Source organism: Melanerpes formicivorus, unplaced genomic scaffold, assembly GCF_026170545.1.
Source record: "Melanerpes formicivorus ecotype bairdi unplaced genomic scaffold, bMelFor1.0.p_v2 SCAF_92, whole genome shotgun sequence".
NCBI lineage: Eukaryota > Metazoa > Chordata > Aves > Piciformes > Picidae > Melanerpes > Melanerpes formicivorus.
Window position 1 is genome coordinate 1860054 of NW_027142444.1, and position 12721 is coordinate 1872774.

The 12721-nt window shown below is 52.4% G+C and overlaps 1 long non-coding RNA gene across 1 annotated transcript in view; it reads right to left on the reverse strand.

The window, feature by feature from the left end:
- The window catches only part of LOC137455179 (uncharacterized), a 173213-nt gene extending 161587 nt beyond the window's left edge, over positions 1-11626 (reverse strand). Inside the window, exons 1-2 of the long non-coding RNA XR_010990790.1 lie at positions 11502-11626; positions 10205-10415 (exon numbers count right to left, since the gene is read on the reverse strand). This is a non-coding gene — a long non-coding RNA (uncharacterized lncRNA). The remainder of the gene's footprint in view (positions 1-10204; positions 10416-11501) is intronic.
- Positions 11627-12721: the final 1095 nt, after the last annotated feature.

The window sequence follows — 12721 nt, forward strand, 5'->3', positions numbered from 1 at the left end:
GAGTTTTGGGGGGGGGGGTGGGGGGTGGGGGGTGTGAGGGGGTTTTGTGGGCTTTTTTTGGGGGGTGTGGAGGGAACAAAAGGAACCCCCAGACTTGCAAGGAGAAGATAATGCTTAGGAACTAGAGTTGGGACAGACAAGGCAGAACATGAGAACTCAGAGTTTTCCAGTGGGCAGCAGGCTCCAGTGAAAAGGAAACAGGCTTGGCTTTTGAGAAGGATTTCAGGGTCTCCTGATCAGCAGCCCTGTAGAGAAGGAAGGGCCAAATCCCTTAAGGGCAAGCACATGGTCCTGGCTACATCTCAAAGCCTGGAGCTCTGCTGCACTGCACAAGATCTCCAGCTCTCCAGCACGTGAAGTCCTCCCTTCACAACAGCTGACCTCAGCACAGGGCACTGTGCTGTAGCACCAGGATAATTACTGAATCAGCAGAGATCTCACAGGGCCTCTGACCCTCCACTTCTTCAGAGCATTCAGAGTGCCAAATAAATCCCTCAAATCATTACCTCCAGGCAGGCTTTTGCTAGGAACTGCCCTGAAGCAGAAGGTGCCTACCTTCCTCAGCGTGTACCAGAGCCTCAGCTGTGCCACAGCCCAACTCATCTGGGCCAGAAGTGACCACAGGACTCCTCAAGCTCTTCTCCTGCCCTGTGTGGATGACTGGAAGGAGCCACTAGTTTGTCCAGTGACACAACAGGAGCAGGGGAGATTCCACTTCTGCTGCTTAAACGACAGTTATCATGCACTGCTGGGCCTGGCTGCCAGCATGCAAAGCACTGGGGAGACCAGGGAATTTTTAGCAGGTACTTAAAATCCCTCAGGTGAGGCACTGATTAGGGAAAAGCCAGGAAGTCATGAGAAGGCCAAGCAAGGCAAATGATGATGATGGTGCTTCCAACACATGTGGTGCATTTTGCCCACAGCCTTCAGTACAGTGCTACCAAACTCCCCCAGCAGCCATGCCAGCACACCACACAGCCCTCACCTCTGGCACTGCTACTGAACCCCCCCCAGCAGCCATGCCAGCACACCACACAGCCCTCACCTCTGGCATTGCCAGACAGCCTGCTTTCCTTCCAGGGGGGCAGTTCTGGCACCCTAGACTTGGCCATTTTAGAGCCAAGCCAGCCTGAGTCTGCTTTTGCAGACTAACAGCAGAGTGGTGGCTGCAGTAATGTTGGACTTGATGATCTCTGAGGTCTTTTCCACAGTATCACACAGTATAGCCAAGGTTGGAAGAGACCTCGAGGATCATCAAGTCCAACCTGTCACCACAGACCCATGACTAGACCATGGCACCAAGTGCCACATCCAGTCCCCTCTTGAACACCTCCAGGGACGGTGACTCCACCAGCTCCCCGGGCAGCCCGTTCCAATGACGAATGACTCTCTCTTGTTGATTCTATCAGTCTATGAAATGTCGAGAGCAGAATCACCTTTTAAAAACACAGAAGTGTTCTGCTACAAGAGTGCAGTGCAGTGGAAAAATGAGGAGGCAGGAGAGCTGCCCTTCCCCACGCCTTCTCCCTCCTGCTCCTCAGACACTCCTGTGGGATTTCCTCCTCCCCCCCGGGCAGGACATTTCTCACGCACTCTCACACTGCCTCTCCACTGTGGTCTCTGGCAAAGCCTCACAGCAAGGGAAAAGTGACAAGCTTGTAAGGAAATGAATCTCTCCCTCTGTTTGCCTATGACATTAACCCCCAAGCTCGGCTGCTTCATTTGTCAGCTCTCAGAGCCCTCCACCCCCCCAGCACCCCTGATTAGCCGTGATCAATGTGCAGGTTCGTGGGGAGCTCTCGGCGCGCCGCAGACCCTGGCCCTCAGTCACTCATGCAGATAATAACGGCAGCTCGAGTCACTTGCCCACAGCTCCAAGCTTCATTAAACAGGGGGGATGTCACCGAAAGTCCCTTTCACTGCCTTTTCACTTCTCTGCAAAGGAAGAAAGTGACAGTGCTGAGCGCTGGGATTTGGGACATAAATAAAAGCCTGGTGTGGGTCCTGCGCTGAATGCCTGCAGTTGGCCTGCACGCAGGAGGGAGGGAGGAGAGGCAGGCTGGGCAGAGCCTCCCCTGACAGCAGCCTGCACAGAAACATGCCCGAGGTCAGGAACGGCTTCAAAAGGAACGCCCCCCCCCCAGAGCGGCAGGCGTAAGGCACAGCCTCCCTGTCACCGCCTCTGCTGCTGGCTGTCACACCGGGGCTGCCCAGGCACCCTGTGCCCTCTGGCCAGCCCTGCTGCACGTTACAGCCAGCAGGCTGTTCTCTGCCCTCCACCCGCAGCCAGAGCCCGCTTCAAGCCCTTCGGCCACAGCCCCGGTGCCACAGGTAGGAAACACAAAGGCTCTGCTTTGCTGAGCCTCTGCTGCAGGCTGTCAAAGGGCCCTGCAGGAAAACCTCCCCATCGGGATGCAGCTCTGGGCCCCTTGTCACCAGAAAGCTTCAGCATCAGCTCTGAGGAGAATCAGATGCTGAAGCAGCTGCAGAGTTTGATTCACTGTGGTTCAAAGTGGGAGGGGAACACACAGAGAGGGAAATGTTCCTTAGAAAGGGAAAAGGCAATCTGGAGAGGCACACAGTACTGCAGCACTGGCTACAGGGCAAAACCTGTTCAGTTCCTCTCCCATACTGACGTCCAAAGCCACAAGATGCAGCAGGTTAAGTGAAGCAGTGGAGGCTGAAGGGACTGTGGGCTCTCCCTGCAGTCACAGCACTGCCAGCCCATGGGGAAGGAGAAGGTTTTAACAGACCCAAAGTACCTGGAGGGGGTTGGCTCCACTAGGAAAGGCTGAAGGTAATGGGCAGCCTGCAATTTTTTACCAGCTATTCTCCTCTCACTGCAGTTAAACTTCCCACATGATGACCAGCCCATGCCACCTCCTGTTCACCCCAGAACTGACACAAAAGTCTGTTGAAGCATCAAGTTAAAAACAAACCTTTCACTAAGTATTTTCCCAAGCACCCCAAAACAATCCTCTGCACTTCCAAGCCGTGTCAGGTACTTCCCAGACAGCTGGCTCACAGTGCTCTGAACCCTCAGAAGTGTGCATGGCTCCTTCTCCCTGGGGCCTTCAGCAGCACTTCCCACAACCCATCCCTCTGCTCACTCAGCAGTGTGAGCTGGGCAGTGCTTTCCAGCAGAGCCTTAGGACAAGTCCTGCAGCCCTTCCCTCTCCTTCAGATGTCCCTGGAGAAAATTCTTTGTACTTCAGCCAAGCATGGTGCTTGTCCTGCTAAGGCACATCCCGTGCCCACAGCCGGGCACCCACTGGTCTGACAGCCCTCAGAGCAGGCTCCTGCACTGTCCCCTCTGCTGGGAGGAGCTGTTACATACCGAGGGCAAGGAGAAGCCACCCCCCTTTGGGAGACTCCTGACCCCAGACAGAATTTCCCGTGCCTCCATACCACAGCCTGCAGAATGAGCCACTGTCTTTAAAACAAACACTCTACTGCTGTGCCTCTCATTAGCTCCAAACCTTTGTGCCCTTATTCATGGGAAGGAGCTACCTTGGCCATCAAGTGGTGATTCCAGCAGCCTGCCTCAATAGTGCCCCATTCACAAGTGCTGCCTGCCTGGCCTGTGCTCGGCTGGGCTCAGCTTCAGCACACTGGCTGAATTATTCTAGCTGAAACAGGACACAGAGAGCATCAGGACCAGGCTACAAAGACTTCAATGAAGGCAACAAGCACATAATAAAGCCACTTGACAACTGATGGCCACAAAAGGCTGTCCCTGCAATCTGAGTGATGTATTGCAGGAGTTTTCATCATGCTTCTCCCTGCTTTATCCAAAGGCAGCCACCCCTCGAGTTCAGAGGACTTCTGTGATCTGCTGTCACTTTCTCCTTCCCTGCAGTACTGACCACAGGACAAGGAGCAGAGGTATAGAGTCCAGTTGTGGTGCTCAGCAGCCTTGCAGGAGCACTTCTATACCAAACCTGCCTCTCCTCCTCCTGCTTTAAATGCAGTGAAGATCACAGGTAGACATGAATACTGCCAGTAGCCACTAGTGTGGCAACAGCTCAGAGGCCAAGAGCACGTTAACCCCCTGGATGAGGTCAATCATTTCATCCTCTCATTTAAGGACAGCCTCAGCTTCAAGTGGGAACCACACAGCAACTGAAAACCTAACCCCCAGCTTGTAACCATAGCCCAGAGAAGATCCCCATTCCAGGAGAGCTATGGGGCTGCCCCCAAAAGGATAACAGCAGGTAACCAGCACCTACATGACTGCAGTGACAGAGGAGAAATCCATACCCAGCAAACAAGCTCTGAGAGGACAGCAGCACCTGCACCAGTGTGCTCAGGGACTCTTCAGGCTGGGCATTACTTACCTGCCCCCAACCTAGACACAACCATGCTGGCTAACAAGTCTCATGCCTCACTCCAACACCAGCCAGGCTGTGTCCCCAGAGGTCACATTCCAGTGTGGCCATCTGACCCCCACCATGGGACCTGAGTACCACCCGAGCTGCCCCGAGGCCCGAGAGCTCTTACAGAGCAGAGGGGCAAGAGAGGCAAGGCCAGCTGGACACCCCAGAACAGGCCTGTGCTGCTGAAGGGAAGGCAGCCTGCCCGTGGAGTGCAGCCCAAGCCCCAACACCTGCTGGATGTAATGGAGTCTGAAGTGTTGTTTCAGAATTAATCAAGTCATTTGAAATGCTGGCTGGAGCCCCCGCTCGCTCCTCCCGCGCACAGAGGCGCTGATCCCGCCGCTCAGCCCTGTGGGGTGACTGCAGCCATAGATCACCGTAATTGCCATTTGAGGGCTGCAAATTGGAGCTAAAATAACCAGATGCAAAAGAGATGGCCATATCATGCTCTCAAGATGGATCTCCAAAGTTCAAGGAGAGTTCAAGCATGGAGGAGGCAATAGAGAGGGGTCAAGTGTAAGGAGATTGTTCATGTTCAAGAGGAATTAACTTTACAAATATATTGTTTCTGAGGTGGTAATTGTACCATCTTACAGCTATTCATACCTCATTTCATCTTTGCATTCCCCTCAGCCATTAGGGAGATTGTTCCTCATTGAAATAAATTTGATTTTGACAAAAGGTTCTGTTTCAGAACTGCAACTAATTCCCCCAAGATTTTATTTTTTTTGCTTTAAAAATATTCCCTCTGAAGCAACACAGCCCAGAACCAGACCTGCAAACCTGGAGATCCCTGCTCAAGGCAAAAGCACCAGCACTCCTTTTGCTGCCAGGGAAATGGGAAGCCAGGCTGCCCTAGGATGGTTGAGAAGCAGAGCTTGAGATGTGCTCCAGAAGAGAGTTCAGAGCGCTGCTCCCACTGTGAGCAGCACAGGCTGTCTGCGGGCCTGGGGAGGCTCCACAGTGCTCACTGAGCACTTCACATGCCAACATGGGAATGCCTTTTAGCACCCAAGGCCCATGCAGAAGTTTCAGCTGCTCAGCACCAGCTGAAGGAGCTTCCTTATCTATCAGGCTTCTCCTTCTCTGAAGTCAGGTATCTGTCCCTTGTCCCAGTTTCAAATGGCACCACTAAAGCCTGACCTCAGCTTCCTGTGGAACTACCCCCACACCTAAGAGTTACAGCTGGCATCTGGTAAGTCATTTGCAGAGCCCAGAGGACAAACACCCCTGCCATTGGTCCTGTAAGGCTGGGTGGCTCAGAGCCTCTGCTGCAAAGCTGTGATTTAAAGTTGCTCCTGCTACCACCCCAGCAAAGAAAGGGCCAGCTTTGCAGGAGATGTAAATCAGCACAGCACCACTGTACTTCCATCCTGGTGAGCATGGGGTGACCTGAGCACCACGGCCTTGCAGAAAGGCAGTGCTCTCTGGGGTACTCAATAAATTCTGCAGCACAACTGGCCAACAGGAAGGGCTAGCAGTCAGCACTACTTATGACCATGACCACAACAACACTACTGGTGCTTAGCTGCATCTCCTGGGCCTGAGCCTGCTTTCACTCACCTCTCATTCCAGGCAGGTTTTCAACAGGTAACTGCTGCTGCTTCTGCGCACCCAGCTTCTGTGAGAGGCCACCCCTTGTGGCTGCAGCTGCACTTCCAGCATAGGAAGTTCCACATCACAGAACACACTGGTTGGAAGGGATCTTTAAAGGTCTCCACTCCCCCTGCAGTAAGCAGGGGTATGCCCCAAGTAGATCAGGTTGCTCAGAGGTCCACTGAGCCTGACCTTTAATGTCCCCAGGAATGAGGCTGCCCCCTGTTCCAGTATTCCACCACCCTCAACTTCTCCCTAATGTCCACATCATACTGACCCCATCAGGAGTTAGGCCTATGGTGCTTGGGCTGACTGGAAAAAGCTCCATGTTCACCTCATTCTTTGATTCCCTTGTCAGCAGAACTCTCCTAGCCCACCCCTGGGTGCTGCAGGGAGTGTGCTGCCTGCTTTGCCTCTTGACTCCCCTGTTTGTGTGTCAGGTGGGGTGGGACTGCTGCAGCCTCATCTGCCAGGTTCTGCACTGGCACTACCTGTGCCTCAAATACCAGAGTGTGGCCTTGTGTGGAACTGGACAGAGCAAACAGGTCTCAGAAAGCTTACATCACATTTGCAGTCCAAAACAAACACTTCCATTTCAGTCTTCTTCTGCAGGTCTGACCACTGAGTCTTGACAGGAGCTGCTGGGAGCCAGCTTCTCCTGCAAGTCTGCTTTCAACCATGGGTGCTCAGCTCAGAAGCCTGGCTGGCAGGAAGGTGGCTCCCAGCAGCACGACTTGAGTCGTTCGGAGCCTCCTAAGCAGAGAGATCTCGGTGTGCATCGGGGTGGCACTGCCCCGCAGGGGGACGTGCACAGACACACAAACACACAGAGCAATGGCAATCAAGCCTGCCAAGGAGCCCCCTGCTTGGACACACTCCTCATGTTGGAGGCAGGCACGGCAGAGGCCGGGGTCTGCCCTGCAGAATGAGCAGCTCCATGTCTTTATTTTCCCCTTGTCCAAAAACAATCAGCTGCAAATTGCAATTTTTTTCTCCACCTTTCATAAATATCAGCAAGGGTGCAGCCCTCTCTCCCCCTCTCTTTTTCTTATTCAGGATATCAGGCAGATAAGAGTTATCAGTAAAGGTCATCCTCAATTTCTGCACAGCAATGATCTGTCTCCAGGATGTAATAAACATTTATCCATGCCTTTATTAGCTGTATTGGAGCTGACAGTTCTGTTAAACCATTTTCTTTCATTTTGCTAGGTCATGACGGTTAATGCTGCTAAAAAATCTCATCACTGCTTTGATCCCTGCCTTGTCTTCTCAGTCCTATCAGGATTTTGTGAAGGTAAGCACTGGCTGCAATGACCTATTAAAGTTACAGCCCGCTGAGCTCCTGCCTTTCCCTCAGCACAATAGGAAGCATCAATCCTGCTCGGGGTATATTTAGCCGTGAGCTGATGTGCTGTGCTCACCCTCAGCCCACTTTGCCTTGGTTTGGCTCCATCTTTTTCACATCTCTGGCTTGCTGAAAGGGGGTTGGAGGCCACCCTGTGGCAAATGAGCCCAATCAGTGGGCGCAGGAGGTGAGGTCCCGGTTAACCCCTGCCATGCCAGCGGCACGCTGGGCATCAGCTCAGGACTTCCCACACTTCCCACGAGTCATGGGGTGGGCTCCACCTGCAGACTGAGCAGCATCTCCATTGGCTCCCACGTGCCCCTGGCAGGGCCATGTTGCTTCCGACCCCAGCAGAGTTCTGGAAGGTACTCACAGTCAGGCTCCCGTGCCAGCCCTGGGGCAGTTCCCATCTCCTCCCCCCCAGGGCTGCTTCAACCACTAGCTCAGACTTTCTTTCAGCTTGACACAGGCCAGCTGCAGTTAAGCCCAGCTCATGCCCACTGCTCTCCTCTGATGCTCAACCCAAACTAATCCCCAGGGTGTCTTGGTACCTGACATCAACACTTCTCAAACTTACTGCTGCCCAGCAGTGCTTCAGGGCAGGGTAAGTCACACAGGAAGCCCCTGGGAAGCCTTCTTGGGCTCCTCTTGCCATAGGGCCACTCCTCAGCAGTGGTCAACCATCATGATTTTCACCAAGTGTGCTCTCCATGGTCTGTGTGATACAGACCTGCAGCAGAAGGGGTCCTACCTCCTTGATAAAAATGAATGGCAGCCTTGTACATGCAGAGGCTTGCACCCCTGCTGCTGCACACTGGCAAACCCCAGGGTAATGGTAGAAACCCCATCCCTGGAGGTTTTTAAGGCCAGGCTGGATGTGGCTCTGTGCAGCCTGATCTAGGGCAAGGTGTCCCTGCCCATGGCAGGGGGGTTGGAGCTAGATGATCCTTCAGGTCCCTTCCAGCCCTGACAATCCTGTGGAATGCAGGAATTCCCTGTCCTGCCTTTCTGTGTGCCAAAAATCCCACAACTTTGAACAAAGGAAGATCAAGGGTGGTAACCCTGATGCCCCAGCTAACTTAACCCAAACCTTGCTCCTGGTACCCAAGTTTGCAGGGAGAGGCCTCTCCTCCTTGTCTGTCAACAGCCATCATAATTCATGAACAGGCTTCCAACGGCCACGGCTTGGAAGTGGAGGTTGGCTCAGACACGATTATCCCTTTCACCAGCCTAAGTTAGAAGTGCAGACAATAGACACACAGACCAATAGATGCACTCTGACCTTGATGTTTCAGACCACCAGGCTGTTAAACAAGAGGCAGGACCCCTGTGGTCATGGGAATCTCCAGCATGTGTTTAAAACTGTAACTCTGTATTTATTGGTGCACTTCACCTAAGCTATCTTTAACATCTTCCTGATGCACATCTCTTTGCAGAATGTTCTGCACTCTGTACAGCACAAGGGTCCCTCCACACAGGGAGAGACAGAGAGAACTCCAAGAGCTTTGTGATGCCCAGTTAGCAGCAGCTGCTGCAGCAGCTTTTCCTGTGTCAGCCCTGCTCCTTCAGTTCAGCTGACAAATGAAAGCAGGCTACTGGGCCTGCTCCTGCTAGAAGCAGGTACACCTGTGCCCTATGGAGGGACAACAGATTTGGCCCAGGGCTCCACTTCCAGGGTGTTCTGCTTAAAAACAGCAAAGTGGCTGGGAGCAGCTGGACTGCTGACTCATGTGCTGCAGACAATTCATCTTAAGCAGCCAGCTTCGCTCTGTACAGCTCAGAACAGAACTCAAGGTGGACATGGGACAAACTGGGTTTGAAGGGCCACTTTCTCCAGGCAGATGGAAGTCCTGATGCCTGACTTCTGTACAAGCCAGCAAAATTGGGCAAACAGGCAAGAAGGTCCCTGAGGATCACCCAACTGACCAATCTGCCAAGTTATTTGTCTTTAAAATGAGACACTTCACGTCTGCTATATGCTGATGAATCTTAGCAGCAGAGAATAAAGACAGCCCCTAAAAACTAAAATTCATATCCAGACAATGCAGCTGGTAGTTAATGATTACAATATGTGACACTTCAAACACACCAAGCTGATGACATTTAGCTGATTTTTTTCCTCCCCTAGTTCTTGCTAAGAAGGTTGGCAAAAGAAGAACCCCAGCTGATGCTAACAAGTTTAACACAACCTTGAAGTGAATGACATGCAAAAGCTAGAAGCCTGACTCACATAACAGTTAAATCATTTATTCCTAGGCTAATATATATATATGAGAAGAAAAGCCCCTGGTGCCCTGAAGTCAGGATCAGCATGATCCTCCATTGAAGTCCTGCAAAGCGTTGAGAGGGACAGCCCTCGTGATTTGGCCCAAGGCAAAGGAGGCACTGAGCGGCTGCAGGCAGCCCGGAGAAGAGAGAGGCTCCCCGTGTGAGGATGTGAAATTGTCAGGGCTTCTGCCACAGGGGGCACGATTGTTAGCGGCCCCCTTTCTCTGGCTGCCGTGAGCACTCATTGTCACACCCAGAACTGGCATGCTTTGATAACAGGGAGATTGTCAGGGCAATAGCAGGGAAGGTGCAGCAGAGACAGGAGTTCCAGAAGCCAGCTGTGCACGGCCCCACACACTTTGTCTAAGAAGATGCCTTCAAAAACTGAAGCCAAGCCTTGTTCACCAGGGGAAAAAAAACAAGCCCACAATTATTCCCCTCCCCAAAGGAAGAAGAAAGGAGAAGAGGGCTATTGAACACGAGGAGGAGGAAAACCACTTCCTGGAGAAATGATTTTTACATGAGTTGAAACTTCTTTTTGTTCCCCAAAGCACCTTAGTCAGTGCCAGCAAACAATCCTGCAAAGGGAAGAGCAGGTCTTAAATCAGAGAAGAATTACCTTTGAGAGCTGCATTGATTGCACTGACGTAGCTGAAAGAGTCTGGGGGCTGTTCTCATCCACCTTTGTGCATAACATAACCATTCAGCAGCTCAAATGAGGTGGGACTTAATGTGAGTTTTGGCAAGAATGCTGCCATTGTCGCAGGCCACAAAATCTGTATTTCTTGGGGGCTTGGCAAACTTGCTCCTTTGTCCACATGAAATAATGCCTTTAAAAAAGAAAAGAGAACAGGGAAATGCAAAAAGTCTGCTGCCTCTTCCCTCTTGCCCTTTACCCTGCTTCAGACACTGTCATCCTGCCTTAGCCAGGCTGAGGCACTTTGAAACGGTCATGAAAAAGCCCCGCGATGGTGAGGGCTGTGGGCCGAGCCCTCATGGGACAAGAAGCCAAACCTCTTCCCTGACCATCAGCAGGGCTGCCCAGCAACCTGCAGCAGCTGAAGGCTGTGCTGTGGCTGCCATCAGGCAGGCTTAACACATTTGGTCAGTGCTTTCTGCTCACTGTGGCCTCCTCTCACACTTTAATTTGCCTTCCTTTTAAAGTCTTCTGATATGTTTTCCCTGGTGCTATACCCTCCAGTGCAGGTGGGACCTGGACATCAAGTACTTGCTCAGGGTTCTGTCAATGGACTACACTGAGATGTGCTGCTCTGTAGTGCAGCAGCAGGAGAGGATCAGAGTCCAAGACAGCATTCCACCAGGACACCGAGTGATGGCAGATCAGCCAAGCCAACTATCACCCTCTCTTGCTACCTGTGTCACACTCCTGCAGTTCAGACAGGTTCCTGAAGCTCTTCAGCATAGCTAAGGTGACCAAGAGCACCTTGTACAGCCTGACATGCAGGGCATGAATTCCAAGCTTTGGTCTGAGCAGGCAGTGCTCACAATGAGATCTGTGCTCTGACCCTTTGCAGGGAAGAGGAAAAGGCTCCTGGGCTTGCCAGCACAGCTCCACTCACTGAGCCCCCTTGGGCTTTTGGCCCACTGCAGAGCAGAGAGATTTCACAGGACAAGGGCCCACAGCCTGCTCCATTCCTTGCACATGTTGAAACCTGCAGGCAGCTGAAATGCTGACTTATCCACGAGGCTCTGGACACCAAATGGCCTTGTGTGCTTCTGGCCCTTGCAGGCTGCTGAGAGGCAGAAGCAGCTAGAAGGCAGGCACAGACACCCGTGGGGTTTGCAGGTGAAAATGGGGATGTGCCTTTTCACTGGCTTGTGCCCTGCAGTTATTCATATGGCAAGAGTGAAATGAACATAAGTGCCCAACAGGGAAAATACCATCCCTGACTCACATTTGCAGTGCAGTAACGTCTGAGCAGGGACAGCCACAGAAGACAAAGCACAGGACAAGAGCAAGAGGAGTTCCAGGCAGAGCTGCAGCCCCAGGCAAGAGCCACCGGGAAGATGTTCTGTTGAAGGTAACATGGAGCCGCTGAGGGAGTGGCCATCTGTAAGAGAAATGAGCAGCAGTGCTGGATAACTGACACTACTAAGGTAGCTACTAAAGTAAGAAAGGCAAATCACACCCTCCCTTCTGCCACTCCCTCCTCCAGAGAGGTCTGAACAATTCATCATTTCCCCCCACTGACCAATCCAGACCGTGGTATCCCATCACCACCTCACCACTTTGTTGTTAGAAGACAACAAAGAGAGACAGAAAACTCCCTGTTTCAATGCTTTCAGGTACACCCTGTCATTCCAGCAGGGCAGGGACAGGCATTTGTTTCTGCAAACACAGAGGAACACAGCCTGACTGCTCCAAAAAGCACTAATCCCAGGCTGCCAGTTAGCTGCATGCTCACCTGGCCCTGCCTTTGTCACTCCCATGCTTGGGCCAGGCGGTGAATTTTGGTGTGCGCACATAAAGCTATTCCTTTGTTTCATCTTGTGCTCAATTACCCATCTGCAGCAGAAGAAATCAGAAGCACATCCAAAGCATACATATTTGCAATAGCAAGAGCCCCACTGCAGCAATAGCTTCTTGCACTAAGCCAGCCTGAGGTGCAGCTCCAGAGTGCTGGGATGAAGGAGCTTACAAAAGGGAAATGTGTTTCTAAATGCACTCACAGCCAGCCACACAAACCTGTGCACATGCTGGCAGAGGACAGAAAGGCTCAGAGCAGAGAGCTCCCTTGCAATGGGCAGTTGAGCACCCAGCAGCACACAGCCATGAAAGGCAGATCTTTGGGCCTGACTCGTTGGTTTCTGTACGATACCTTCTGCTGGCATTGGGCTCCTCTGGGGCTCCACTGCTGTAAGACAGGAAGCAGGTCTCAGTCACTGCATTCCAGCCCGTACCACACCAGGGGAACTTGTCAACATGTCACTCTTTCTGCTGCTTGAGCTGCTGTTTCCTCACAGGTGAATGCGCTCCACAGCTTTATTAGCATGCTACCAGCTGCTGGGGGAAGAAAAAGATACAAATAAGAGTGAGAAGCACCTTCAGTGTCAGCTGGGAGCCCAGGCCTCCTGGAGGGAGAAGCTGCCCCAGCAGCCAGCTCTGGAGGCAGCA